This window comes from Schistocerca cancellata, unplaced genomic scaffold, assembly GCF_023864275.1.
Source record: "Schistocerca cancellata isolate TAMUIC-IGC-003103 unplaced genomic scaffold, iqSchCanc2.1 HiC_scaffold_241, whole genome shotgun sequence".
Classification (NCBI taxonomy): domain Eukaryota; kingdom Metazoa; phylum Arthropoda; class Insecta; order Orthoptera; family Acrididae; genus Schistocerca; species Schistocerca cancellata.
This window is the reverse complement of record NW_026046263.1, coordinates 14,045-41,497: the sequence shown is the minus strand read 5'-3', so window position 1 is coordinate 41,497 and position 27,453 is coordinate 14,045. Positions and strand designations below refer to the sequence as shown.

At 50.4% G+C, this 27,453-nt stretch overlaps 15 non-coding genes across 15 annotated transcripts; all 15 read right to left on the bottom strand.

The window, feature by feature from the left end:
- Positions 1–130: 130 nt before the first annotated feature.
- On the bottom strand, positions 131–214 carry Trnal-uaa (transfer RNA leucine (anticodon UAA)). Its single transcript has one exon. It is a non-coding gene; the product is annotated as a tRNA-Leu (tRNA).
- Positions 215–2,019: 1,805 nt separating this feature from the next.
- On the bottom strand, positions 2,020–2,103 carry Trnal-uaa (transfer RNA leucine (anticodon UAA)). The gene has a single exon. It is a non-coding gene; the product is annotated as a tRNA-Leu (tRNA).
- Positions 2,104–3,909: 1,806 nt separating this feature from the next.
- Trnal-uaa (transfer RNA leucine (anticodon UAA)) lies at positions 3,910–3,993 on the bottom strand. Its single transcript has one exon. It is a non-coding gene; the product is annotated as a tRNA-Leu (tRNA).
- A 1,806-nt stretch (positions 3,994–5,799) lies between these two features.
- On the bottom strand, positions 5,800–5,883 carry Trnal-uaa (transfer RNA leucine (anticodon UAA)). Its single transcript has one exon. It is a non-coding gene; the product is annotated as a tRNA-Leu (tRNA).
- A 1,806-nt stretch (positions 5,884–7,689) lies between these two features.
- Positions 7,690–7,773, bottom strand: Trnal-uaa (transfer RNA leucine (anticodon UAA)). Its single transcript has one exon. It is a non-coding gene; the product is annotated as a tRNA-Leu (tRNA).
- Positions 7,774–9,579: 1,806 nt separating this feature from the next.
- Positions 9,580–9,663, bottom strand: Trnal-uaa (transfer RNA leucine (anticodon UAA)). The gene has a single exon. It is a non-coding gene; the product is annotated as a tRNA-Leu (tRNA).
- Positions 9,664–11,469: 1,806 nt separating this feature from the next.
- Positions 11,470–11,553, bottom strand: Trnal-uaa (transfer RNA leucine (anticodon UAA)). Its single transcript has one exon. It is a non-coding gene; the product is annotated as a tRNA-Leu (tRNA).
- A 1,805-nt stretch (positions 11,554–13,358) lies between these two features.
- Positions 13,359–13,442, bottom strand: Trnal-uaa (transfer RNA leucine (anticodon UAA)). Its single transcript has one exon. It is a non-coding gene; the product is annotated as a tRNA-Leu (tRNA).
- Positions 13,443–15,248: 1,806 nt separating this feature from the next.
- On the bottom strand, positions 15,249–15,332 carry Trnal-uaa (transfer RNA leucine (anticodon UAA)). Its single transcript has one exon. It is a non-coding gene; the product is annotated as a tRNA-Leu (tRNA).
- A 1,805-nt stretch (positions 15,333–17,137) lies between these two features.
- Positions 17,138–17,221, bottom strand: Trnal-uaa (transfer RNA leucine (anticodon UAA)). The gene has a single exon. It is a non-coding gene; the product is annotated as a tRNA-Leu (tRNA).
- A 1,806-nt stretch (positions 17,222–19,027) lies between these two features.
- Trnal-uaa (transfer RNA leucine (anticodon UAA)) lies at positions 19,028–19,111 on the bottom strand. The gene has a single exon. It is a non-coding gene; the product is annotated as a tRNA-Leu (tRNA).
- Positions 19,112–20,917: 1,806 nt separating this feature from the next.
- Trnal-uaa (transfer RNA leucine (anticodon UAA)) lies at positions 20,918–21,001 on the bottom strand. The gene has a single exon. It is a non-coding gene; the product is annotated as a tRNA-Leu (tRNA).
- Positions 21,002–22,807: 1,806 nt separating this feature from the next.
- On the bottom strand, positions 22,808–22,891 carry Trnal-uaa (transfer RNA leucine (anticodon UAA)). The gene has a single exon. It is a non-coding gene; the product is annotated as a tRNA-Leu (tRNA).
- A 1,806-nt stretch (positions 22,892–24,697) lies between these two features.
- On the bottom strand, positions 24,698–24,781 carry Trnal-uaa (transfer RNA leucine (anticodon UAA)). The gene has a single exon. It is a non-coding gene; the product is annotated as a tRNA-Leu (tRNA).
- Positions 24,782–26,587: 1,806 nt separating this feature from the next.
- Trnal-uaa (transfer RNA leucine (anticodon UAA)) lies at positions 26,588–26,671 on the bottom strand. Its single transcript has one exon. It is a non-coding gene; the product is annotated as a tRNA-Leu (tRNA).
- Positions 26,672–27,453: the final 782 nt, after the last annotated feature.

Here is a 27,453-nt window from a genome sequence, read left to right as displayed (position 1 = left end):
TATCGGACGTGCGACGCCTGCACCGCTGTCACTGTCGTCTCTAGTAAAATCTGCATGGCGTGTTTCTGCGTAATTTACTTGTTCTATAAGATGAAGGGAGTACGTTAGTTTCAGAATGTTAAAAATGCTTTGTCAGATGTGGGGTTCGAACCCAAGCTCCCTTACGGGAACCAGAGCTTAAATCTGGCGCCTTAGACCGCTCGGCCAATCTGACGTGCGAGGCATTCGCTCCAGTGACTTCCATCTCTATCTCAAGAACCTCGCTGCGAAATCTGTTTCTTTTTTGGTAGGATGTAATTATGTCAGTTTTAGAATATTTAAGACACAATGTCAGACGTGGCGTAGTAAACGCACCCTCCCTTTCGGGAGCCAATGTGGCGCGTTGGACCGCTTTCTTCCGTCGTTTCCAGTTTGAACTGTAACTAGCAAAACTGTATTTAGTAATAGTAACATTTTCACATTGATGCAAAGAAAACTAGATATTAACGAACGGCAAATAAGGCCGTTTCCTAGCAACAGCCACGCTGTACATTACGCACTCGTGGGAAGCCAATGAAATACTTCCTGTGAGGCTCAAACTGTCGACCTTCACTTTACAATACTTAGGCACTGCCCCGGTGGGACCGACGCATACATACTGAAACGCCTTTGGATCGTCAGTGGGTACTTCATACTAGAAATTTCATATTCGCCCTGATGTGCATTAAAGGGCAGATTCTTCAGTGAAAGTTCGTTCTGCGCTCAGTTACAGTATATCGCCCTAGCAGCACCAGCAAAACGGGTTCAGATGTGCTCGCCTTCCACTCGGCGTTGAGCGCCTACAGCGAGATTGCCTTCGGCCTCTGGCGCCAGGAGGGAAGGCGACACATCACGGCGCAAGCAGCGCGTAGCAGAGGGCGGTGGTGGTGTGTCGGTCAGCATGGATGCTTCCCAAGTAGCTGGTCCGGGTTCGAAACCCGGACACCGCACGGAAGTTGTCTCCTTTACTCAGGAGAGTGTTTTCAACGCTCGCGATCGTCGAGTTTCCGAACTGTCGTGTTACGAATGGTTTTCCTTCGCCCCTCGTCGCGCTCCGCGTAGGCTAGTGCGGATTGCGATTCACAGCATCGTGTGTCCCCATGTGTCGACTTGTCTCGACTTTGCTCGGCTGACGCGAAAGCTGACGCTTGCAAATGGGCGTATATGTAGAGGACAGGCGCTAGAATCGACTGGGAGAGACCAACTCGACAAACACACAACGGACCCTTTCATTTGACTGTGGCCGCAGCTTCGCGAATTTGGGTACCGAGAGGCAAGAGACGGGTCAGCGTGCTGGACCGTATCATTACCGCGCAGCAACACCGAAAACTAAGGGAAAAGGCAAAATTAAAGAATCCAACAGCACGCAGACATCCTAGTTAGTCACCGAGCCGTGTACTAAGCACGCAAAAATGCTGCTTAACTTCGGTGATCGGACGAGAACCCGTGTCGTCAGCGTGGCACAGAAGTCGGCGAGAACGTTTCCAGACGTGTGGACATCTTAGTCCTTGTACAGATCACTTGAGATTTGCCTGGCAGTCTCTCGCGCTGCCTTTTAGGGAAGCAATATGGAATAGCCCTTGGTGGGACGTAACCCACAGCCTTCCCGTTATTAGCATGACACACTAACTTAGTGAGCTTACTGCCCACGCAATACGGCCGCTTCAGAACTCCAGTACCTGAACCACCGTTTCATCTATCTTTATTAAGGCCCTACGATTCATTTAAACACGTATGTGTTGCTGTTGAGGTTTTCTCGCTGTCGCTTGGAACCCAGAGCCACAACACAACGACAACGGAAACGTCCGTGAGAAGAGCTAAACCTCGACACAGAAAAGTATGTTCCGCTATTTCTTTCCGACCGCTCGGGCTATCGGACGTGCGACGCCTGCACCGCTGTCACTGTCGTCTCTAGTAAAATCTGCATGGCGTGTTTCTGCGTAATTTACTTGTTCTATAAGATGAAGGGAGTACGTTAGTTTCAGAATGTTAAAAATGCTTTGTCAGATGTGGGGTTCGAACCCAAGCTCCCTTACGGGAACCAGAGCTTAAATCTGGCGCCTTAGACCGCTCGGCCAATCTGACGTGCGAGGCATTCGCTCCAGTGACTTCCATCTCTATCTCAAGAACCTCGCTGCGAAATCTGTTTCTTTTTTGGTAGGATGTAATTATGTCAGTTTTAGAATATTTAAGACACAATGTCAGACGTGGCGTAGGAAACGCACCCTCCCTTTCGGGAGCCAATGTGGCGCGTTGGACCGCTTTCTTCCGTCGTTTCCAGTTTGAACTGTAACTAGCAAAACTGTATTTAGTAATAGTAACATTTTCACATTGATGCAAAGAAAACTAGATATTAACGAACGGCAAATAAGGCCGTTTCCTAGCAACAGCCACGCTGTACATTACGCACTCGTGGGAAGCCAATGAAATACTTCCTGTGAGGCTCAAACTGTCGACCTTCACTTTACAATACTTAGGCACTGCCCCGGTGGGACCGACGCATACATACTGAAACGCCTTTGGATCGTCAGTGGGTACTTCATACTAGAAATTTCATATTCGCCCTGATGTGCATTAAAGGGCAGATTCTTCAGTGAAAGTTCGTTCTGCGCTCAGTTACAGTATATCGCCCTAGCAGCACCAGCAAAACGGGTTCAGATGTGCTCGCCTTCCACTCGGCGTTGAGCGCCTACAGCGAGATTGCCTTCGGCCTCTGGCGCCAGGAGGGAAGGCGACACATCACGGCGCAAGCAGCGCGTAGCAGAGGGCGGTGGTGGTGTGTCGGTCAGCATGGATGCTTCCCAAGTAGCTGGTCCGGGTTCGAAACCCGGACACCGCACGGAAGTTGTCTCCTTTACTCAGGAGAGTGTTTTCAACGCTCGCGATCGTCGAGTTTCCGAACTGTCGTGTTACGAATGGTTTTCCTTCGCCCCTCGTCGCGCTCCGCGTAGGCTAGTGCGGATTGCGATTCACAGCATCGTGTGTCCCCATGTGTCGACTTGTCTCGACTTTGCTCGGCTGACGCGAAAGCTGACGCTTGCAAATGGGCGTATATGTAGAGGACAGGCGCTAGAATCGACTGGGAGAGACCAACTCGACAAACACACAACGGACCCTTTCATTTGACTGTGGCCGCAGCTTCGCGAATTTGGGTACCGAGAGGCAAGAGACGGGTCAGCGTGCTGGACCGTATCATTACCGCGCAGCAACACCGAAAACTAAGGGAAAAGGCAAAATTAAAGAATCCAACAGCACGCAGACATCCTAGTTAGTCACCGAGCCGTGTACTAAGCACGCAAAAATGCTGCTTAACTTCGGTGATCGGACGAGAACCCGTGTCGTCAGCGTGGCACAGAAGTCGGCGAGAACGTTTCCAGACGTGTGGACATCTTAGTCCTTGTACAGATCACTTGAGATTTGCCTGGCAGTCTCTCGCGCTGCCTTTTAGGGAAGCAATATGGAATAGCCCTTGGTGGGACGTAACCCACAGCCTTCCCGTTATTAGCATGACACACTAACTTAGTGAGCTTACTGCCCACGCAATACGGCCGCTTCAGAACTCCAGTACCTGAACCACCGTTTCATCTATCTTTATTAAGGCCCTACGATTCATTTAAACACGTATGTGTTGCTGTTGAGGTTTTCTCGCTGTCGCTTGGAACCCAGAGCCACAACACAACGACAACGGAAACGTCCGTGAGAAGAGCTAAACCTCGACACAGGAAAAGTATGTTCCGCTATTTCTTTCCGACCGCTCGGGCTATCGGACGTGCGACGCCTGCACCGCTGTCACTGTCGTCTCTAGTAAAATCTGCATGGCGTGTTTCTGCGTAATTTACTTGTTCTATAAGATCAAGGGAGTACGTTAGTTTCAGAATGTTAAAAATGCTTTGTCAGATGTGGGGTTCGAACCCAAGCTCCCTTACGGGAACCAGAGCTTAAATCTGGCGCCTTAGACCGCTCGGCCAATCTGACGTGCGAGGCATTCGCTCCAGTGACTTCCATCTCTATCTCAAGAACCTCGCTGCGAAATCTGTTTCTTTTTTGGTAGGATGTAATTATGTCAGTTTTAGAATATTTAAGACACAATGTCAGACGTGGCGTAGGAAACGCACCCTCCCTTTCGGGAGCCAATGTGGCGCGTTGGACCGCTTTCTTCCGTCGTTTCCAGTTTGAACTGTAACTAGCAAAACTGTATTTAGTAATAGTAACATTTTCACATTGATGCAAAGAAAACTAGATATTAACGAACGGCAAATAAGGCCGTTTCCTAGCAACAGCCACGCTGTACATTACGCACTCGTGGGAAGCCAATGAAATACTTCCTGTGAGGCTCAAACTGTCGACCTTCACTTTACAATACTTAGGCACTGCCCCGGTGGGACCGACGCATACATACTGAAACGCCTTTGGATCGTCAGTGGGTACTTCATACTAGAAATTTCATATTCGCCCTGATGTGCATTAAAGGGCAGATTCTTCAGTGAAAGTTCGTTCTGCGCTCAGTTACAGTATATCGCCCTAGCAGCACCAGCAAAACGGGTTCAGATGTGCTCGCCTTCCACTCGGCGTTGAGCGCCTACAGCGAGATTGCCTTCGGCCTCTGGCGCCAGGAGGGAAGGCGACACATCACGGCGCAAGCAGCGCGTAGCAGAGGGCGGTGGTGGTGTGTCGGTCAGCATGGATGCTTCCCAAGTAGCTGGTCCGGGTTCGAAACCCGGACACCGCACGGAAGTTGTCTCCTTTACTCAGGAGAGTGTTTTCAACGCTCGCGATCGTCGAGTTTCCGAACTGTCGTGTTACGAATGGTTTTCCTTCGCCCCTCGTCGCGCTCCGCGTAGGCTAGTGCGGATTGCGATTCACAGCATCGTGTGTCCCCATGTGTCGACTTGTCTCGACTTTGCTCGGCTGACGCGAAAGCTGACGCTTGCAAATGGGCGTATATGTAGAGGACAGGCGCTAGAATCGACTGGGAGAGACCAACTCGACAAACACACAACGGACCCTTTCATTTGACTGTGGCCGCAGCTTCGCGAATTTGGGTACCGAGAGGCAAGAGACGGGTCAGCGTGCTGGACCGTATCATTACCGCGCAGCAACACCGAAAACTAAGGGAAAAGGCAAAATTAAAGAATCCAACAGCACGCAGACATCCTAGTTAGTCACCGAGCCGTGTACTAAGCACGCAAAAATGCTGCTTAACTTCGGTGATCGGACGAGAACCCGTGTCGTCAGCGTGGCACAGAAGTCGGCGAGAACGTTTCCAGACGTGTGGACATCTTAGTCCTTGTACAGATCACTTGAGATTTGCCTGGCAGTCTCTCGCGCTGCCTTTTAGGGAAGCAATATGGAATAGCCCTTGGTGGGACGTAACCCACAGCCTTCCCGTTATTAGCATGACACACTAACTTAGTGAGCTTACTGCCCACGCAATACGGCCGCTTCAGAACTCCAGTACCTGAACCACCGTTTCATCTATCTTTATTAAGGCCCTACGATTCATTTAAACACGTATGTGTTGCTGTTGAGGTTTTCTCGCTGTCGCTTGGAACCCAGAGCCACAACACAACGACAACGGAAACGTCCGTGAGAAGAGCTAAACCTCGACACAGGAAAAGTATGTTCCGCTATTTCTTTCCGACCGCTCGGGCTATCGGACGTGCGACGCCTGCACCGCTGTCACTGTCGTCTCTAGTAAAATCTGCATGGCGTGTTTCTGCGTAATTTACTTGTTCTATAAGATGAAGGGAGTACGTTAGTTTCAGAATGTTAAAAATGCTTTGTCAGATGTGGGGTTCGAACCCAAGCTCCCTTACGGGAACCAGAGCTTAAATCTGGCGCCTTAGACCGCTCGGCCAATCTGACGTGCGAGGCATTCGCTCCAGTGACTTCCATCTCTATCTCAAGAACCTCGCTGCGAAATCTGTTTCTTTTTTGGTAGGATGTAATTATGTCAGTTTTAGAATATTTAAGACACAATGTCAGACGTGGCGTAGGAAACGCACCCTCCCTTTCGGGAGCCAATGTGGCGCGTTGGACCGCTTTCTTCCGTCGTTTCCAGTTTGAACTGTAACTAGCAAAACTGTATTTAGTAATAGTAACATTTTCACATTGATGCAAAGAAAACTAGATATTAACGAACGGCAAATAAGGCCGTTTCCTAGCAACAGCCACGCTGTACATTACGCACTCGTGGGAAGCCAATGAAATACTTCCTGTGAGGCTCAAACTGTCGACCTTCACTTTACAATACTTAGGCACTGCCCCGGTGGGACCGACGCATACATACTGAAACGCCTTTGGATCGTCAGTGGGTACTTCATACTAGAAATTTCATATTCGCCCTGATGTGCATTAAAGGGCAGATTCTTCAGTGAAAGTTCGTTCTGCGCTCAGTTACAGTATATCGCCCTAGCAGCACCAGCAAAACGGGTTCAGATGTGCTCGCCTTCCACTCGGCGTTGAGCGCCTACAGCGAGATTGCCTTCGGCCTCTGGCGCCAGGAGGGAAGGCGACACATCACGGCGCAAGCAGCGCGTAGCAGAGGGCGGTGGTGGTGTGTCGGTCAGCATGGATGCTTCCCAAGTAGCTGGTCCGGGTTCGAAACCCGGACACCGCACGGAAGTTGTCTCCTTTACTCAGGAGAGTGTTTTCAACGCTCGCGATCGTCGAGTTTCCGAACTGTCGTGTTACGAATGGTTTTCCTTCGCCCCTCGTCGCGCTCCGCGTAGGCTAGTGCGGATTGCGATTCACAGCATCGTGTGTCCCCATGTGTCGACTTGTCTCGACTTTGCTCGGCTGACGCGAAAGCTGACGCTTGCAAATGGGCGTATATGTAGAGGACAGGCGCTAGAATCGACTGGGAGAGACCAACTCGACAAACACACAACGGACCCTTTCATTTGACTGTGGCCGCAGCTTCGCGAATTTGGGTACCGAGAGGCAAGAGACGGGTCAGCGTGCTGGACCGTATCATTACCGCGCAGCAACACCGAAAACTAAGGGAAAAGGCAAAATTAAAGAATCCAACAGCACGCAGACATCCTAGTTAGTCACCGAGCCGTGTACTAAGCACGCAAAAATGCTGCTTAACTTCGGTGATCGGACGAGAACCCGTGTCGTCAGCGTGGCACAGAAGTCGGCGAGAACGTTTCCAGACGTGTGGACATCTTAGTCCTTGTACAGATCACTTGAGATTTGCCTGGCAGTCTCTCGCGCTGCCTTTTAGGGAAGCAATATGGAATAGCCCTTGGTGGGACGTAACCCACAGCCTTCCCGTTATTAGCATGACACACTAACTTAGTGAGCTTACTGCCCACGCAATACGGCCGCTTCAGAACTCCAGTACCTGAACCACCGTTTCATCTATCTTTATTAAGGCCCTACGATTCATTTAAACACGTATGTGTTGCTGTTGAGGTTTTCTCGCTGTCGCTTGGAACCCAGAGCCACAACACAACGACAACGGAAACGTCCGTGAGAAGAGCTAAACCTCGACACAGGAAAAGTATGTTCCGCTATTTCTTTCCGACCGCTCGGGCTATCGGACGTGCGACGCCTGCACCGCTGTCACTGTCGTCTCTAGTAAAATCTGCATGGCGTGTTTCTGCGTAATTTACTTGTTCTATAAGATGAAGGGAGTACGTTAGTTTCAGAATGTTAAAAATGCTTTGTCAGATGTGGGGTTCGAACCCAAGCTCCCTTACGGGAACCAGAGCTTAAATCTGGCGCCTTAGACCGCTCGGCCAATCTGACGTGCGAGGCATTCGCTCCAGTGACTTCCATCTCTATCTCAAGAACCTCGCTGCGAAATCTGTTTCTTTTTTGGTAGGATGTAATTATGTCAGTTTTAGAATATTTAAGACACAATGTCAGACGTGGCGTAGGAAACGCACCCTCCCTTTCGGGAGCCAATGTGGCGCGTTGGACCGCTTTCTTCCGTCGTTTCCAGTTTGAACTGTAACTAGCAAAACTGTATTTAGTAATAGTAACATTTTCACATTGATGCAAAGAAAACTAGATATTAACGAACGGCAAATAAGGCCGTTTCCTAGCAACAGCCACGCTGTACATTACGCACTCGTGGGAAGCCAATGAAATACTTCCTGTGAGGCTCAAACTGTCGACCTTCACTTTACAATACTTAGGCACTGCCCCGGTGGGACCGACGCATACATACTGAAACGCCTTTGGATCGTCAGTGGGTACTTCATACTAGAAATTTCATATTCGCCCTGATGTGCATTAAAGGGCAGATTCTTCAGTGAAAGTTCGTTCTGCGCTCAGTTACAGTATATCGCCCTAGCAGCACCAGCAAAACGGGTTCAGATGTGCTCGCCTTCCACTCGGCGTTGAGCGCCTACAGCGAGATTGCCTTCGGCCTCTGGCGCCAGGAGGGAAGGCGACACATCACGGCGCAAGCAGCGCGTAGCAGAGGGCGGTGGTGGTGTGTCGGTCAGCATGGATGCTTCCCAAGTAGCTGGTCCGGGTTCGAAACCCGGACACCGCACGGAAGTTGTCTCCTTTACTCAGGAGAGTGTTTTCAACGCTCGCGATCGTCGAGTTTCCGAACTGTCGTGTTACGAATGGTTTTCCTTCGCCCCTCGTCGCGCTCCGCGTAGGCTAGTGCGGATTGCGATTCACAGCATCGTGTGTCCCCATGTGTCGACTTGTCTCGACTTTGCTCGGCTGACGCGAAAGCTGACGCTTGCAAATGGGCGTATATGTAGAGGACAGGCGCTAGAATCGACTGGGAGAGACCAACTCGACAAACACACAACGGACCCTTTCATTTGACTGTGGCCGCAGCTTCGCGAATTTGGGTACCGAGAGGCAAGAGACGGGTCAGCGTGCTGGACCGTATCATTACCGCGCAGCAACACCGAAAACTAAGGGAAAAGGCAAAATTAAAGAATCCAACAGCACGCAGACATCCTAGTTAGTCACCGAGCCGTGTACTAAGCACGCAAAAATGCTGCTTAACTTCGGTGATCGGACGAGAACCCGTGTCGTCAGCGTGGCACAGAAGTCGGCGAGAACGTTTCCAGACGTGTGGACATCTTAGTCCTTGTACAGATCACTTGAGATTTGCCTGGCAGTCTCTCGCGCTGCCTTTTAGGGAAGCAATATGGAATAGCCCTTGGTGGGACGTAACCCACAGCCTTCCCGTTATTAGCATGACACACTAACTTAGTGAGCTTACTGCCCACGCAATACGGCCGCTTCAGAACTCCAGTACCTGAACCACCGTTTCATCTATCTTTATTAAGGCCCTACGATTCATTTAAACACGTATGTGTTGCTGTTGAGGTTTTCTCGCTGTCGCTTGGAACCCAGAGCCACAACACAACGACAACGGAAACGTCCGTGAGAAGAGCTAAACCTCGACACAGGAAAAGTATGTTCCGCTATTTCTTTCCGACCGCTCGGGCTATCGGACGTGCGACGCCTGCACCGCTGTCACTGTCGTCTCTAGTAAAATCTGCATGGCGTGTTTCTGCGTAATTTACTTGTTCTATAAGATGAAGGGAGTACGTTAGTTTCAGAATGTTAAAAATGCTTTGTCAGATGTGGGGTTCGAACCCAAGCTCCCTTACGGGAACCAGAGCTTAAATCTGGCGCCTTAGACCGCTCGGCCAATCTGACGTGCGAGGCATTCGCTCCAGTGACTTCCATCTCTATCTCAAGAACCTCGCTGCGAAATCTGTTTCTTTTTTGGTAGGATGTAATTATGTCAGTTTTAGAATATTTAAGACACAATGTCAGACGTGGCGTAGGAAACGCACCCTCCCTTTCGGGAGCCAATGTGGCGCGTTGGACCGCTTTCTTCCGTCGTTTCCAGTTTGAACTGTAACTAGCAAAACTGTATTTAGTAATAGTAACATTTTCACATTGATGCAAAGAAAACTAGATATTAACGAACGGCAAATAAGGCCGTTTCCTAGCAACAGCCACGCTGTACATTACGCACTCGTGGGAAGCCAATGAAATACTTCCTGTGAGGCTCAAACTGTCGACCTTCACTTTACAATACTTAGGCACTGCCCCGGTGGGACCGACGCATACATACTGAAACGCCTTTGGATCGTCAGTGGGTACTTCATACTAGAAATTTCATATTCGCCCTGATGTGCATTAAAGGGCAGATTCTTCAGTGAAAGTTCGTTCTGCGCTCAGTTACAGTATATCGCCCTAGCAGCACCAGCAAAACGGGTTCAGATGTGCTCGCCTTCCACTCGGCGTTGAGCGCCTACAGCGAGATTGCCTTCGGCCTCTGGCGCCAGGAGGGAAGGCGACACATCACGGCGCAAGCAGCGCGTAGCAGAGGGCGGTGGTGGTGTGTCGGTCAGCATGGATGCTTCCCAAGTAGCTGGTCCGGGTTCGAAACCCGGACACCGCACGGAAGTTGTCTCCTTTACTCAGGAGAGTGTTTTCAACGCTCGCGATCGTCGAGTTTCCGAACTGTCGTGTTACGAATGGTTTTCCTTCGCCCCTCGTCGCGCTCCGCGTAGGCTAGTGCGGATTGCGATTCACAGCATCGTGTGTCCCCATGTGTCGACTTGTCTCGACTTTGCTCGGCTGACGCGAAAGCTGACGCTTGCAAATGGGCGTATATGTAGAGGACAGGCGCTAGAATCGACTGGGAGAGACCAACTCGACAAACACACAACGGACCCTTTCATTTGACTGTGGCCGCAGCTTCGCGAATTTGGGTACCGAGAGGCAAGAGACGGGTCAGCGTGCTGGACCGTATCATTACCGCGCAGCAACACCGAAAACTAAGGGAAAAGGCAAAATTAAAGAATCCAACAGCACGCAGACATCCTAGTTAGTCACCGAGCCGTGTACTAAGCACGCAAAAATGCTGCTTAACTTCGGTGATCGGACGAGAACCCGTGTCGTCAGCGTGGCACAGAAGTCGGCGAGAACGTTTCCAGACGTGTGGACATCTTAGTCCTTGTACAGATCACTTGAGATTTGCCTGGCAGTCTCTCGCGCTGCCTTTTAGGGAAGCAATATGGAATAGCCCTTGGTGGGACGTAACCCACAGCCTTCCCGTTATTAGCATGACACACTAACTTAGTGAGCTTACTGCCCACGCAATACGGCCGCTTCAGAACTCCAGTACCTGAACCACCGTTTCATCTATCTTTATTAAGGCCCTACGATTCATTTAAACACGTATGTGTTGCTGTTGAGGTTTTCTCGCTGTCGCTTGGAACCCAGAGCCACAACACAACGACAACGGAAACGTCCGTGAGAAGAGCTAAACCTCGACACAGGAAAAGTATGTTCCGCTATTTCTTTCCGACCGCTCGGGCTATCGGACGTGCGACGCCTGCACCGCTGTCACTGTCGTCTCTAGTAAAATCTGCATGGCGTGTTTCTGCGTAATTTACTTGTTCTATAAGATGAAGGGAGTACGTTAGTTTCAGAATGTTAAAAATGCTTTGTCAGATGTGGGGTTCGAACCCAAGCTCCCTTACGGGAACCAGAGCTTAAATCTGGCGCCTTAGACCGCTCGGCCAATCTGACGTGCGAGGCATTCGCTCCAGTGACTTCCATCTCTATCTCAAGAACCTCGCTGCGAAATCTGTTTCTTTTTTGGTAGGATGTAATTATGTCAGTTTTAGAATATTTAAGACACAATGTCAGACGTGGCGTAGGAAACGCACCCTCCCTTTCGGGAGCCAATGTGGCGCGTTGGACCGCTTTCTTCCGTCGTTTCCAGTTTGAACTGTAACTAGCAAAACTGTATTTAGTAATAGTAACATTTTCACATTGATGCAAAGAAAACTAGATATTAACGAACGGCAAATAAGGCCGTTTCCTAGCAACAGCCACGCTGTACATTACGCACTCGTGGGAAGCCAATGAAATACTTCCTGTGAGGCTCAAACTGTCGACCTTCACTTTACAATACTTAGGCACTGCCCCGGTGGGACCGACGCATACATACTGAAACGCCTTTGGATCGTCAGTGGGTACTTCATACTAGAAATTTCATATTCGCCCTGATGTGCATTAAAGGGCAGATTCTTCAGTGAAAGTTCGTTCTGCGCTCAGTTACAGTATATCGCCCTAGCAGCACCAGCAAAACGGGTTAAGATGTGCTCGCCTTCCACTCGGCGTTGAGCGCCTACAGCGAGATTGCCTTCGGCCTCTGGCGCCAGGAGGGAAGGCGACACATCACGGCGCAAGCAGCGCGTAGCAGAGGGCGGTGGTGGTGTGTCGGTCAGCATGGATGCTTCCCAAGTAGCTGGTCCGGGTTCGAAACCCGGACACCGCACGGAAGTTGTCTCCTTTACTCAGGAGAGTGTTTTCAACGCTCGCGATCGTCGAGTTTCCGAACTGTCGTGTTACGAATGGTTTTCCTTCGCCCCTCGTCGCGCTCCGCGTAGGCTAGTGCGGATTGCGATTCACAGCATCGTGTGTCCCCATGTGTCGACTTGTCTCGACTTTGCTCGGCTGACGCGAAAGCTGACGCTTGCAAATGGGCGTATATGTAGAGGACAGGCGCTAGAATCGACTGGGAGAGACCAACTCGACAAACACACAACGGACCCTTTCATTTGACTGTGGCCGCAGCTTCGCGAATTTGGGTACCGAGAGGCAAGAGACGGGTCAGCGTGCTGGACCGTATCATTACCGCGCAGCAACACCGAAAACTAAGGGAAAAGGCAAAATTAAAGAATCCAACAGCACGCAGACATCCTAGTTAGTCACCGAGCCGTGTACTAAGCACGCAAAAATGCTGCTTAACTTCGGTGATCGGACGAGAACCCGTGTCGTCAGCGTGGCACAGAAGTCGGCGAGAACGTTTCCAGACGTGTGGACATCTTAGTCCTTGTACAGATCACTTGAGATTTGCCTGGCAGTCTCTCGCGCTGCCTTTTAGGGAAGCAATATGGAATAGCCCTTGGTGGGACGTAACCCACAGCCTTCCCGTTATTAGCATGACACACTAACTTAGTGAGCTTACTGCCCACGCAATACGGCCGCTTCAGAACTCCAGTACCTGAACCACCGTTTCATCTATCTTTATTAAGGCCCTACGATTCATTTAAACACGTATGTGTTGCTGTTGAGGTTTTCTCGCTGTCGCTTGGAACCCAGAGCCACAACACAACGACAACGGAAACGTCCGTGAGAAGAGCTAAACCTCGACACAGAAAAGTATGTTCCGCTATTTCTTTCCGACCGCTCGGGCTATCGGACGTGCGACGCCTGCACCGCTGTCACTGTCGTCTCTAGTAAAATCTGCATGGCGTGTTTCTGCGTAATTTACTTGTTCTATAAGATGAAGGGAGTACGTTAGTTTCAGAATGTTAAAAATGCTTTGTCAGATGTGGGGTTCGAACCCAAGCTCCCTTACGGGAACCAGAGCTTAAATCTGGCGCCTTAGACCGCTCGGCCAATCTGACGTGCGAGGCATTCGCTCCAGTGACTTCCATCTCTATCTCAAGAACCTCGCTGCGAAATCTGTTTCTTTTTTGGTAGGATGTAATTATGTCAGTTTTAGAATATTTAAGACACAATGTCAGACGTGGCGTAGGAAACGCACCCTCCCTTTCGGGAGCCAATGTGGCGCGTTGGACCGCTTTCTTCCGTCGTTTCCAGTTTGAACTGTAACTAGCAAAACTGTATTTAGTAATAGTAACATTTTCACATTGATGCAAAGAAAACTAGATATTAACGAACGGCAAATAAGGCCGTTTCCTAGCAACAGCCACGCTGTACATTACGCACTCGTGGGAAGCCAATGAAATACTTCCTGTGAGGCTCAAACTGTCGACCTTCACTTTACAATACTTAGGCACTGCCCCGGTGGGACCGACGCATACATACTGAAACGCCTTTGGATCGTCAGTGGGTACTTCATACTAGAAATTTCATATTCGCCCTGATGTGCATTAAAGGGCAGATTCTTCAGTGAAAGTTCGTTCTGCGCTCAGTTACAGTATATCGCCCTAGCAGCACCAGCAAAACGGGTTCAGATGTGCTCGCCTTCCACTCGGCGTTGAGCGCCTACAGCGAGATTGCCTTCGGCCTCTGGCGCCAGGAGGGAAGGCGACACATCACGGCGCAAGCAGCGCGTAGCAGAGGGCGGTGGTGGTGTGTCGGTCAGCATGGATGCTTCCCAAGTAGCTGGTCCGGGTTCGAAACCCGGACACCGCACGGAAGTTGTCTCCTTTACTCAGGAGAGTGTTTTCAACGCTCGCGATCGTCGAGTTTCCGAACTGTCGTGTTACGAATGGTTTTCCTTCGCCCCTCGTCGCGCTCCGCGTAGGCTAGTGCGGATTGCGATTCACAGCATCGTGTGTCCCCATGTGTCGACTTGTCTCGACTTTGCTCGGCTGACGCGAAAGCTGACGCTTGCAAATGGGCGTATATGTAGAGGACAGGCGCTAGAATCGACTGGGAGAGACCAACTCGACAAACACACAACGGACCCTTTCATTTGACTGTGGCCGCAGCTTCGCGAATTTGGGTACCGAGAGGCAAGAGACGGGTCAGCGTGCTGGACCGTATCATTACCGCGCAGCAACACCGAAAACTAAGGGAAAAGGCAAAATTAAAGAATCCAACAGCACGCAGACATCCTAGTTAGTCACCGAGCCGTGTACTAAGCACGCAAAAATGCTGCTTAACTTCGGTGATCGGACGAGAACCCGTGTCGTCAGCGTGGCACAGAAGTCGGCGAGAACGTTTCCAGACGTGTGGACATCTTAGTCCTTGTACAGATCACTTGAGATTTGCCTGGCAGTCTCTCGCGCTGCCTTTTAGGGAAGCAATATGGAATAGCCCTTGGTGGGACGTAACCCACAGCCTTCCCGTTATTAGCATGACACACTAACTTAGTGAGCTTACTGCCCACGCAATACGGCCGCTTCAGAACTCCAGTACCTGAACCACCGTTTCATCTATCTTTATTAAGGCCCTACGATTCATTTAAACACGTATGTGTTGCTGTTGAGGTTTTCTCGCTGTCGCTTGGAACCCAGAGCCACAACACAACGACAACGGAAACGTCCGTGAGAAGAGCTAAACCTCGACACAGGAAAAGTATGTTCCGCTATTTCTTTCCGACCGCTCGGGCTATCGGACGTGCGACGCCTGCACCGCTGTCACTGTCGTCTCTAGTAAAATCTGCATGGCGTGTTTCTGCGTAATTTACTTGTTCTATAAGATGAAGGGAGTACGTTAGTTTCAGAATGTTAAAAATGCTTTGTCAGATGTGGGGTTCGAACCCAAGCTCCCTTACGGGAACCAGAGCTTAAATCTGGCGCCTTAGACCGCTCGGCCAATCTGACGTGCGAGGCATTCGCTCCAGTGACTTCCATCTCTATCTCAAGAACCTCGCTGCGAAATCTGTTTCTTTTTTGGTAGGATGTAATTATGTCAGTTTTAGAATATTTAAGACACAATGTCAGACGTGGCGTAGGAAACGCACCCTCCCTTTCGGGAGCCAATGTGGCGCGTTGGACCGCTTTCTTCCGTCGTTTCCAGTTTGAACTGTAACTAGCAAAACTGTATTTAGTAATAGTAACATTTTCACATTGATGCAAAGAAAACTAGATATTAACGAACGGCAAATAAGGCCGTTTCCTAGCAACAGCCACGCTGTACATTACGCACTCGTGGGAAGCCAATGAAATACTTCCTGTGAGGCTCAAACTGTCGACCTTCACTTTACAATACTTAGGCACTGCCCCGGTGGGACCGACGCATACATACTGAAACGCCTTTGGATCGTCAGTGGGTACTTCATACTAGAAATTTCATATTCGCCCTGATGTGCATTAAAGGGCAGATTCTTCAGTGAAAGTTCGTTCTGCGCTCAGTTACAGTATATCGCCCTAGCAGCACCAGCAAAACGGGTTCAGATGTGCTCGCCTTCCACTCGGCGTTGAGCGCCTACAGCGAGATTGCCTTCGGCCTCTGGCGCCAGGAGGGAAGGCGACACATCACGGCGCAAGCAGCGCGTAGCAGAGGGCGGTGGTGGTGTGTCGGTCAGCATGGATGCTTCCCAAGTAGCTGGTCCGGGTTCGAAACCCGGACACCGCACGGAAGTTGTCTCCTTTACTCAGGAGAGTGTTTTCAACGCTCGCGATCGTCGAGTTTCCGAACTGTCGTGTTACGAATGGTTTTCCTTCGCCCCTCGTCGCGCTCCGCGTAGGCTAGTGCGGATTGCGATTCACAGCATCGTGTGTCCCCATGTGTCGACTTGTCTCGACTTTGCTCGGCTGACGCGAAAGCTGACGCTTGCAAATGGGCGTATATGTAGAGGACAGGCGCTAGAATCGACTGGGAGAGACCAACTCGACAAACACACAACGGACCCTTTCATTTGACTGTGGCCGCAGCTTCGCGAATTTGGGTACCGAGAGGCAAGAGACGGGTCAGCGTGCTGGACCGTATCATTACCGCGCAGCAACACCGAAAACTAAGGGAAAAGGCAAAATTAAAGAATCCAACAGCACGCAGACATCCTAGTTAGTCACCGAGCCGTGTACTAAGCACGCAAAAATGCTGCTTAACTTCGGTGATCGGACGAGAACCCGTGTCGTCAGCGTGGCACAGAAGTCGGCGAGAACGTTTCCAGACGTGTGGACATCTTAGTCCTTGTACAGATCACTTGAGATTTGCCTGGCAGTCTCTCGCGCTGCCTTTTAGGGAAGCAATATGGAATAGCCCTTGGTGGGACGTAACCCACAGCCTTCCCGTTATTAGCATGACACACTAACTTAGTGAGCTTACTGCCCACGCAATACGGCCGCTTCAGAACTCCAGTACCTGAACCACCGTTTCATCTATCTTTATTAAGGCCCTACGATTCATTTAAACACGTATGTGTTGCTGTTGAGGTTTTCTCGCTGTCGCTTGGAACCCAGAGCCACAACACAACGACAACGGAAACGTCCGTGAGAAGAGCTAAACCTCGACACAGAAAAGTATGTTCCGCTATTTCTTTCCGACCGCTCGGGCTATCGGACGTGCGACGCCTGCACCGCTGTCACTGTCGTCTCTAGTAAAATCTGCATGGCGTGTTTCTGCGTAATTTACTTGTTCTATAAGATGAAGGGAGTACGTTAGTTTCAGAATGTTAAAAATGCTTTGTCAGATGTGGGGTTCGAACCCAAGCTCCCTTACGGGAACCAGAGCTTAAATCTGGCGCCTTAGACCGCTCGGCCAATCTGACGTGCGAGGCATTCGCTCCAGTGACTTCCATCTCTATCTCAAGAACCTCGCTGCGAAATCTGTTTCTTTTTTGGTAGGATGTAATTATGTCAGTTTTAGAATATTTAAGACACAATGTCAGACGTGGCGTAGGAAACGCACCCTCCCTTTCGGGAGCCAATGTGGCGCGTTGGACCGCTTTCTTCCGTCGTTTCCAGTTTGAACTGTAACTAGCAAAACTGTATTTAGTAATAGTAACATTTTCACATTGATGCAAAGAAAACTAGATATTAACGAACGGCAAATAAGGCCGTTTCCTAGCAACAGCCACGCTGTACATTACGCACTCGTGGGAAGCCAATGAAATACTTCCTGTGAGGCTCAAACTGTCGACCTTCACTTTACAATACTTAGGCACTGCCCCGGTGGGACCGACGCATACATACTGAAACGCCTTTGGATCGTCAGTGGGTACTTCATACTAGAAATTTCATATTCGCCCTGATGTGCATTAAAGGGCAGATTCTTCAGTGAAAGTTCGTTCTGCGCTCAGTTACAGTATATCGCCCTAGCAGCACCAGCAAAACGGGTTCAGATGTGCTCGCCTTCCACTCGGCGTTGAGCGCCTACAGCGAGATTGCCTTCGGCCTCTGGCGCCAGGAGGGAAGGCGACACATCACGGCGCAAGCAGCGCGTAGCAGAGGGCGGTGGTGGTGTGTCGGTCAGCATGGATGCTTCCCAAGTAGCTGGTCCGGGTTCGAAACCCGGACACCGCACGGAAGTTGTCTCCTTTACTCAGGAGAGTGTTTTCAACGCTCGCGATCGTCGAGTTTCCGAACTGTCGTGTTACGAATGGTTTTCCTTCGCCCCTCGTCGCGCTCCGCGTAGGCTAGTGCGGATTGCGATTCACAGCATCGTGTGTCCCCATGTGTCGACTTGTCTCGACTTTGCTCGGCTGACGCGAAAGCTGACGCTTGCAAATGGGCGTATATGTAGAGGACAGGCGCTAGAATCGACTGGGAGAGACCAACTCGACAAACACACAACGGACCCTTTCATTTGACTGTGGCCGCAGCTTCGCGAATTTGGGTACCGAGAGGCAAGAGACGGGTCAGCGTGCTGGACCGTATCATTACCGCGCAGCAACACCGAAAACTAAGGGAAAAGGCAAAATTAAAGAATCCAACAGCACGCAGACATCCTAGTTAGTCACCGAGCCGTGTACTAAGCACGCAAAAATGCTGCTTAACTTCGGTGATCGGACGAGAACCCGTGTCGTCAGCGTGGCACAGAAGTCGGCGAGAACGTTTCCAGACGTGTGGACATCTTAGTCCTTGTACAGATCACTTGAGATTTGCCTGGCAGTCTCTCGCGCTGCCTTTTAGGGAAGCAATATGGAATAGCCCTTGGTGGGACGTAACCCACAGCCTTCCCGTTATTAGCATGACACACTAACTTAGTGAGCTTACTGCCCACGCAATACGGCCGCTTCAGAACTCCAGTACCTGAACCACCGTTTCATCTATCTTTATTAAGGCTCTACGATTCATTTAAACACGTATGTGTTGCTGTTGAGGTTTTCTCGCTGTCGCTTGGAACCCAGAGCCACAACACAACGACAACGGAAACGTCCGTGAGAAGAGCTAAACCTCGACACAGGAAAAGTATGTTCCGCTATTTCTTTCCGACCGCTCGGGCTATCGGACGTGCGACGCCTGCACCGCTGTCACTGTCGTCTCTAGTAAAATCTGCATGGCGTGTTTCTGCGTAATTTACTTGTTCTATAAGATGAAGGGAGTACGTTAGTTTCAGAATGTTAAAAATGCTTTGTCAGATGTGGGGTTCGAACCCAAGCTCCCTTACGGGAACCAGAGCTTAAATCTGGCGCCTTAGACCGCTCGGCCAATCTGACGTGCGAGGCATTCGCTCCAGTGACTTCCATCTCTATCTCAAGAACCTCGCTGCGAAATCTGTTTCTTTTTTGGTAGGATGTAATTATGTCAGTTTTAGAATATTTAAGACACAATGTCAGACGTGGCGTAGGAAACGCACCCTCCCTTTCGGGAGCCAATGTGGCGCGTTGGACCGCTTTCTTCCGTCGTTTCCAGTTTGAACTGTAACTAGCAAAACTGTATTTAGTAATAGTAACATTTTCACATTGATGCAAAGAAAACTAGATATTAACGAACGGCAAATAAGGCCGTTTCCTAGCAACAGCCACGCTGTACATTACGCACTCGTGGGAAGCCAATGAAATACTTCCTGTGAGGCTCAAACTGTCGACCTTCACTTTACAATACTTAGGCACTGCCCCGGTGGGACCGACGCATACATACTGAAACGCCTTTGGATCGTCAGTGGGTACTTCATACTAGAAATTTCATATTCGCCCTGATGTGCATTAAAGGGCAGATTCTTCAGTGAAAGTTCGTTCTGCGCTCAGTTACAGTATATCGCCCTAGCAGCACCAGCAAAACGGGTTCAGATGTGCTCGCCTTCCACTCGGCGTTGAGCGCCTACAGCGAGATTGCCTTCGGCCTCTGGCGCCAGGAGGGAAGGCGACACATCACGGCGCAAGCAGCGCGTAGCAGAGGGCGGTGGTGGTGTGTCGGTCAGCATGGATGCTTCCCAAGTAGCTGGTCCGGGTTCGAAACCCGGACACCGCACGGAAGTTGTCTCCTTTACTCAGGAGAGTGTTTTCAACGCTCGCGATCGTCGAGTTTCCGAACTGTCGTGTTACGAATGGTTTTCCTTCGCCCCTCGTCGCGCTCCGCGTAGGCTAGTGCGGATTGCGATTCACAGCATCGTGTGTCCCCATGTGTCGACTTGTCTCGACTTTGCTCGGCTGACGCGAAAGCTGACGCTTGCAAATGGGCGTATATGTAGAGGACAGGCGCTAGAATCGACTGGGAGAGACCAACTCGACAAACACACAACGGACCCTTTCATTTGACTGTGGCCGCAGCTTCGCGAATTTGGGTACCGAGAGGCAAGAGACGGGTCAGCGTGCTGGACCGTATCATTACCGCGCAGCAACACCGAAAACTAAGGGAAAAGGCAAAATTAAAGAATCCAACAGCACGCAGACATCCTAGTTAGTCACCGAGCCGTGTACTAAGCACGCAAAAATGCTGCTTAACTTCGGTGATCGGACGAGAACCCGTGTCGTCAGCGTGGCACAGAAGTCGGCGAGAACGTTTCCAGACGTGTGGACATCTTAGTCCTTGTACAGATCACTTGAGATTTGCCTGGCAGTCTCTCGCGCTGCCTTTTAGGGAAGCAATATGGAATAGCCCTTGGTGGGACGTAACCCACAGCCTTCCCGTTATTAGCATGACACACTAACTTAGTGAGCTTACTGCCCACGCAATACGGCCGCTTCAGAACTCCAGTACCTGAACCACCGTTTCATCTATCTTTATTAAGGCTCTACGATTCATTTAAACACGTATGTGTTGCTGTTGAGGTTTTCTCGCTGTCGCTTGGAACCCAGAGCCACAACACAACGACAACGGAAACGTCCGTGAGAAGAGCTAAACCTCGACACAGGAAAAGTATGTTCCGCTATTTCTTTCCGACCGCTCGGGCTATCGGACGTGCGACGCCTGCACCGCTGTCACTGTCGTCTCTAGTAAAATCTGCATGGCGTGTTTCTGCGTAATTTACTTGTTCTATAAGATGAAGGGAGTACGTTAGTTTCAGAATGTTAAAAATGCTTTGTCAGATGTGGGGTTCGAACCCAAGCTCCCTTACGGGAACCAGAGCTTAAATCTGGCGCCTTAGACCGCTCGGCCAATCTGACGTGCGAGGCATTCGCTCCAGTGACTTCCATCTCTATCTCAAGAACCTCGCTGCGAAATCTGTTTCTTTTTTGGTAGGATGTAATTATGTCAGTTTTAGAATATTTAAGACACAATGTCAGACGTGGCGTAGGAAACGCACCCTCCCTTTCGGGAGCCAATGTGGCGCGTTGGACCGCTTTCTTCCGTCGTTTCCAGTTTGAACTGTAACTAGCAAAACTGTATTTAGTAATAGTAACATTTTCACATTGATGCAAAGAAAACTAGATATTAACGAACGGCAAATAAGGCCGTTTCCTAGCAACAGCCACGCTGTACATTACGCACTCGTGGGAAGCCAATGAAATACTTCCTGTGAGGCTCAAACTGTCGACCTTCACTTTACAATACTTAGGCACTGCCCCGGTGGGACCGACGCATACATACTGAAACGCCTTTGGATCGTCAGTGGGTACTTCATACTAGAAATTTCATATTCGCCCTGATGTGCATTAAAGGGCAGATTCTTCAGTGAAAGTTCGTTCTGCGCTCAGTTACAGTATATCGCCCTAGCAGCACCAGCAAAACGGGTTCAGATGTGCTCGCCTTCCACTCGGCGTTGAGCGCCTACAGCGAGATTGCCTTCGGCCTCTGGCGCCAGGAGGGAAGGCGACACATCACGGCGCAAGCAGCGCGTAGCAGAGGGCGGTGGTGGTGTGTCGGTCAGCATGGATGCTTCCCAAGTAGCTGGTCCGGGTTCGAAACCCGGACACCGCACGGAAGTTGTCTCCTTTACTCAGGAGAGTGTTTTCAACGCTCGCGATCGTCGAGTTTCCGAACTGTCGTGTTACGAATGGTTTTCCTTCGCCCCTCGTCGCGCTCCGCGTAGGCTAGTGCGGATTGCGATTCACAGCATCGTGTGTCCCCATGTGTCGACTTGTCTCGACTTTGCTCGGCTGACGCGAAAGCTGACGCTTGCAAATGGGCGTATATGTAGAGGACAGGCGCTAGAATCGACTGGGAGAGACCAACTCGACAAACACACAACGGACCCTTTCATTTGACTGTGGCCGCAGCTTCGCGAATTTGGGTACCGAGAGGCAAGAGACGGGTCAGCGTGCTGGACCGTATCATTACCGCGCAGCAACACCGAAAACTAAGGGAAAAGGCAAAATTAAAGAATCCAACAGCACGCAGACATCCTAGTTAGTCACCGAGCCGTGTACTAAGCACGCAAAAATGCTGCTTAACTTCGGTGATCGGACGAGAACCCGTGTCGTCAGCGTGGCACAGAAGTCGGCGAGAACGTTTCCAGACGTGTGGACATCTTAGTCCTTGTACAGATCACTTGAGATTTGCCTGGCAGTCTCTCGCGCTGCCTTTTAGGGAAGCAATATGGAATAGCCCTTGGTGGGACGTAACCCACAGCCTTCCCGTTATTAGCATGACACACTAACTTAGTGAGCTTACTGCCCACGCAATACGGCCGCTTCAGAACTCCAGTACCTGAACCACCGTTTCATCTATCTTTATTAAGGCTCTACGATTCATTTAAACACGTATGTGTTGCTGTTGAGGTTTTCTCGCTGTCGCTTGGAACCCAGAGCCACAACACAACGACAACGGAAACGTCCGTGAGAAGAGCTAAACCTCGACACAGGAAAAGTATGTTCCGCTATTTCTTTCCGACCGCTCGGGCTATCGGACGTGCGACGCCTGCACCGCTGTCACTGTCGTCTCTAGTAAAATCTGCATGGCGTGTTTCTGCGTAATTTACTTGTTCTATAAGATGAAGGGAGTACGTTAGTTTCAGAATGTTAAAAATGCTTTGTCAGATGTGGGGTTCGAACCCAAGCTCCCTTACGGGAACCAGAGCTTAAATCTGGCGCCTTAGACCGCTCGGCCAATCTGACGTGCGAGGCATTCGCTCCAGTGACTTCCATCTCTATCTCAAGAACCTCGCTGCGAAATCTGTTTCTTTTTTGGTAGGATGTAATTATGTCAGTTTTAGAATATTTAAGACACAATGTCAGACGTGGCGTAGGAAACGCACCCTCCCTTTCGGGAGCCAATGTGGCGCGTTGGACCGCTTTCTTCCGTCGTTTCCAGTTTGAACTGTAACTAGCAAAACTGTATTTAGTAATAGTAACATTTTCACATTGATGCAAAGAAAACTAGATATTAACGAACGGCAAATAAGGCCGTTTCCTAGCAACAGCCACGCTGTACATTACGCACTCGTGGGAAGCCAATGAAATACTTCCTGTGAGGCTCAAACTGTCGACCTTCACTTTACAATACTTAGGCACTGCCCCGGTGGGACCGACGCATACATACTGAAACGCCTTTGGATCGTCAGTGGGTACTTCATACTAGAAATTTCATATTCGCCCTGATGTGCATTAAAGGGCAGATTCTTCAGTGAAAGTTCGTTCTGCGCTCAGTTACAGTATATCGCCCTAGCAGCACCAGCAAAACGGGTTCAGATGTGCTCGCCTTCCACTCGGCGTTGAGCGCCTACAGCGAGATTGCCTTCGGCCTCTGGCGCCAGGAGGGAAGGCGACACATCACGGCGCAAGCAGCGCGTAGCAGAGGGCGGTGGTGGTGTGTCGGTCAGCATGGATGCTTCCCAAGTAGCTGGTCCGGGTTCGAAACCCGGACACCGCACGGAAGTTGTCTCCTTTACTCAGGAGAGTGTTTTCAACGCTCGCGATCGTCGAGTTTCCGAACTGTCGTGTTACGAATGGTTTTCCTTCGCCCCTCGTCGCGCTCCGCGTAGGCTAGTGCGGATTGCGATTCACAGCATCGTGTGTCCCCATGTGTCGACTTGTCTCGACTTTGCTCGGCTGACGCGAAAGCTGACGCTTGCAAATGGGCGTATATGTAGAGGACAGGCGCTAGAATCGACTGGGAGAGACCAACTCGACAAACACACAACGGACCCTTTCATTTGACTGTGGCCGCAGCTTCGCGAATTTGGGTACCGAGAGGCAAGAGACGGGTCAGCGTGCTGGACCGTATCATTACCGCGCAGCAACACCGAAAACTAAGGGAAAAGGCAAAATTAAAGAATCCAACAGCACGCAGACATCCTAGTTAGTCACCGAGCCGTGTACTAAGCACGCAAAAATGCTGCTTAACTTCGGTGATCGGACGAGAACCCGTGTCGTCAGCGTGGCACAGAAGTCGGCGAGAACGTTTCCAGACGTGTGGACATCTTAGTCCTTGTACAGATCACTTGAGATTTGCCTGGCAGTCTCTCGCGCTGCCTTTTAGGGAAGCAATATGGAATAGCCCTTGGTGGGACGTAACCCACAGCCTTCCCGTTATTAGCATGACACACTAACTTAGTGAGCTTACTGCCCACGCAATACGGCCGCTTCAGAACTCCAGTACCTGAACCACCGTTTCATCTATCTTTATTAAGGCTCTACGATTCATTTAAACACGTATGTGTTGCTGTTGAGGTTTTCTCGCTGTCGCTTGGAACCCAGAGCCACAACACTACGACAACGGAAACGTCCGTGAGAAGAGCTAAACCTCGACACAGGAAAAGTATGTTCCGCTATTTCTTTCCGACCGCTCGGGCTATCGGACGTGCGACGCCTGCACCGCTGTCACTGTCGTCTCTAGTAAAATCTGCATGGCGTGTTTCTGCGTAATTTACTTGTTCTATAAGATGAAGGGAGTACGTTAGTTTCAGAATGTTAAAAATGCTTTGTCAGATGTGGGGTTCGAACCCAAGCTCCCTTACGGGAACCAGAGCTTAAATCTGGCGCCTTAGACCGCTCGGCCAATCTGACGTGCGAGGCATTCGCTCCAGTGACTTCCATCTCTATCTCAAGAACCTCGCTGCGAAATCTGTTTCTTTTTTGGTAGGATGTAATTATGTCAGTTTTAGAATATTTAAGACACAATGTCAGACGTGGCGTAGGAAACGCACCCTCCCTTTCGGGAGCCAATGTGGCGCGTTGGACCGCTTTCTTCCGTCGTTTCCAGTTTGAACTGTAACTAGCAAAACTGTATTTAGTAATAGTAACATTTTCACATTGATGCAAAGAAAACTAGATATTAACGAACGGCAAATAAGGCCGTTTCCTAGCAACAGCCACGCTGTACATTACGCACTCGTGGGAAGCCAATGAAATACTTCCTGTGAGGCTCAAACTGTCGACCTTCACTTTACAATACTTAGGCACTGCCCCGGTGGGACCGACGCATACATACTGAAACGCCTTTGGATCGTCAGTGGGTACTTCATACTAGAAATTTCATATTCGCCCTGATGTGCATTAAAGGGCAGATTCTTCAGTGAAAGTTCGTTCTGCGCTCAGTTACAGTATATCGCCCTAGCAGCACCAGCAAAACGGGTTCAGATGTGCTCGCCTTCCACTCGGCGTTGAGCGCCTACAGCGAGATTGCCTTCGGCCTCTGGCGCCAGGAGGGAAGGCGACACATCACGGCGCAAGCAGCGCGTAGCAGAGGGCGGTGGTGGTGTGTCGGTCAGCATGGATGCTTCCCAAGTAGCTGGTCCGGGTTCGAAACCCGGACACCGCACGGAAGTTGTCTCCTTTACTCAGGAGAGTGTTTTCAACGCTCGCGATCGTCGAGTTTCCGAACTGTCGTGTTACGAATGGTTTTCCTTCGCCCCTCGTCGCGCTCCGCGTAGGCTAGTGCGGATTGCGATTCACAGCATCGTGTGTCCCCATGTGTCGACTTGTCTCGACTTTGCTCGGCTGACGCGAAAGCTGACGCTTGCAAATGGGCGTATATGTAGAGGACAGGCGCTAGAATCGACTGGGAGAGACCAACTCGACAAACACACAACGGACCCTTTCATTTGACTGTGGCCGCAGCTTCGCGAATTTGGGTACCGAGAGGCAAGAGACGGGTCAGCGTGCTGGACCGTATCATTACCGCGCAGCAACACCGAAAACTAAGGGAAAAGGCAAAATTAAAGAATCCAACAGCACGCAGACATCCTAGTTAGTCACCGAGCCGTGTACTAAGCACGCAAAAATGCTGCTTAACTTCGGTGATCGGACGAGAACCCGTGTCGTCAGCGTGGCACAGAAGTCGGCGAGAACGTTTCCAGACGTGTGGACATCTTAGTCCTTGTACAGATCACTTGAGATTTGCCTGGCAGTCTCTCGCGCTGCCTTTTAGGGAAGCAATATGGAATAGCCCTTGGTGGGACGTAACCCACAGCCTTCCCGTTATTAGCATGACACACTAACTTAGTGAGCTTACTGCCCACGCAATACGGCCGCTTCAGAACTCCAGTACCTGAACCACCGTTTCATCTATCTTTATTAAGGCCCTACGATTCATTTAAACACGTATGTGTTGCTGTTGAGGTTTTCTCGCTGTCGCTTGGAACCCAGAGCCACAACACAACGACAACGGAAACGTCCGTGAGAAGAGCTAAACCTCGACACAGGAAAAGTATGTTCCGCTATTTCTTTCCGACCGCTCGGGCTATCGGACGTGCGACGCCTGCATCGCTGTCACTGTCGTCTCTAGTAAAATCTGCATGGCGTGTTTCTGCGTAATTTACTTGTTCTATAAGATGAAGGGAGTACGTTAGTTTCAGAATGTTAAAAATGCTTTGTCAGATGTGGGGTTCGAACCCAAGCTCCCTTACGGGAACCAGAGCTTAAATCTGGCGCCTTAGACCGCTCGGCCAATCTGACGTGCGAGGCATTCGCTCCAGTGACTTCCATCTCTATCTCAAGAACCTCGCTGCGAAATCTGTTTCTTTTTTGGTAGGATGTAATTATGTCAGTTTTAGAATATTTAAGACACAATGTCAGACGTGGCGTAGGAAACGCACCCTCCCTTTCGGGAGCCAATGTGGCGCGTTGGACCGCTTTCTTCCGTCGTTTCCAGTTTGAACTGTAACTAGCAAAACTGTATTTAGTAATAGTAACATTTTCACATTGATGCAAAGAAAACTAGATATTAACGAACGGCAAATAAGGCCGTTTCCTAGCAACAGCCACGCTGTACATTACGCACTCGTGGGAAGCCAATGAAATACTTCCTGTGAGGCTCAAACTGTCGACCTTCACTTTACAATACTTAGGCACTGCCCCGGTGGGACCGACGCATACATACTGAAACGCCTTTGGATCGTCAGTGGGTACTTCATACTAGAAATTTCATATTCGCCCTGATGTGCATTAAAGGGCAGATTCTTCAGTGAAAGTTCGTTCTGCGCTCAGTTACAGTATATCGCCCTAGCAGCACCAGCAAAACGGGTTCAGATGTGCTCGCCTTCCACTCGGCGTTGAGCGCCTACAGCGAGATTGCCTTCGGCCTCTGGCGCCAGGAGGGAAGGCGACACATCACGGCGCAAGCAGCGCGTAGCAGAGGGCGGTGGTGGTGTGTCGGTCAGCATGGATGCTTCCCAAGTAGCTGGTCCGGGTTCGAAACCCGGACACCGCACGGAAGTTGTCTCCTTTACTCAGGAGAG